Source organism: Sesamum indicum, linkage group LG5, assembly GCF_000512975.1.
Source record: "Sesamum indicum cultivar Zhongzhi No. 13 linkage group LG5, S_indicum_v1.0, whole genome shotgun sequence".
NCBI classification, from domain to species: domain Eukaryota; kingdom Viridiplantae; phylum Streptophyta; class Magnoliopsida; order Lamiales; family Pedaliaceae; genus Sesamum; species Sesamum indicum.
In genome coordinates this window covers 975763-977638 of record NC_026149.1, presented here as the reverse complement: position 1 = coordinate 977638, position 1876 = coordinate 975763, and positions in this window count along the sequence as shown.

Here is a 1876-nt window from a genome sequence, read left to right as displayed (position 1 = left end):
GGGGGGGGGGGGGGGGGGGGTTAAATCAAATTAAAGTAGTTGAATAGACGTAGTATTGAGTTGAAGAGAATTTCAAAGCAACAAATAACTAATTCCTTATATAAGTTTGCATTATATATATATATATAGTAAAACAAGTATGGTTATGTTTTGATGTTACCAATGATTTTGACACATTATACTGAATTTGGGTATTATATATTGAAAGCAAGATAATAATTGAGAGTTGGACTTGGGCTGGGAGGGGCGTATTTGGATAAAAGATAAAAGAATTGCTGGCTAGAAAATCCCACAAGATATATAGTTCAAATCACACGACATACACATACACGCTAAGAAACTAGAATTTGGAATATATATCGTGTTTCTTATTCAATGTACTTGATGCATAGAAAGATGGAGGACAGATACAGATGATGTAGCAGCACAATAATTGGGCATGCATACATATATATATATGCATGTGAATATATAACTAACTATATATGAAGATATTTGTTTCCTAGAACGGCAGGTGATGAGACTGAGGGGTAAAGGAACAAGATTGTGAAGACGTGGGAATATTCTTGAGATTTCAGAATAGGTATGAAATTGATGGTGCTCCGACTCCGACTCCGACTCCGACGACGCATGGCAATTGTGACTTGTGAGATTTAACGCCTTACATGCATGCTATCTTCATTTAATTACAAACTGAAGCATGTGGAGCTACATTACTCAAATATCAACGTACACCCCATTAACGCAGATATGTTACTCGCAAGCTACCACATTTTCTTACATTTATTATTCCCTTATTATTTGTCCACACCTACATACATATATATATATGTAAATATTCATATAATGCCCTCCACATGACCACATATTACCTTCCTATCACAACATTATTAAATGACAGTATATATATATCTTACCCACAAATTAAAGATCAACCACTCAAAATAACCTAGCTACACCAATCACAATTTTTCTTCTACATATTACTTGTATAATTAACTTGTGTCTCAAATATATATATATATATGTTAATTCAAAACTAATTCAATATTTTAAAAATAACATATTTCAATTGAATAAATACAAAAGTCGGAGGAAATTATGAAAAGTTACTAACACAACAGCGAGAGAAGAAAAAAAAACATGAAAATATTGAAAAAATAGAAGAAAAAAAGGAAAAAATGCATGCCACCCCATATACGAAATATGCATAATACTCCCTGTGTTAAATATCAAATTACCCCCTTACTTTTTTTAAGAATAAAGTAATTTACCCCCAAGGCCTGAAAGTAACCTAACCTACACCCCTGTGTCAAAAAAAATATCAAATTACCCCCTTACTTTTTTTAAGAATAAAGTAATTTACCCCCAAGGCCTGAAAGTAACCTACACGCGCTTTAAGTGCGGTTTTAATTGATATTTTAGAGTAAAATATTATTTTATATTTAAATATAATATATAATAACATTATTATATATAATATTTATAATATATATATATTGTTATTTAAATTTTTTTTAAAAAAATAGACCAACTCCCCCACTCTTTCTTCCTCGTCGCACCCCCCACTCTTTCTTCTACGTCGCACCCCCCAAATCCACCATCACGACCGCCCCACCCCCACCTTCCCCCTCTCCTTCGCACTGCTTCCGGCGTTGCCCCACCCCACCTTCCCCCTTACCCATCCGTCTGTCTCTTTCTCTTTCTGTATATATATATATACACATATACATATATAATTTTAAGTAATAAAAATATATCACAAAAATATTTTTAATTAAATTTTATGTAATTTATATATATTATAAATATATACTTTTAGTCTAGACCGTAGATCAAATTTAGTTTAATTTGGACCATTGATCTTGTTAGTTCA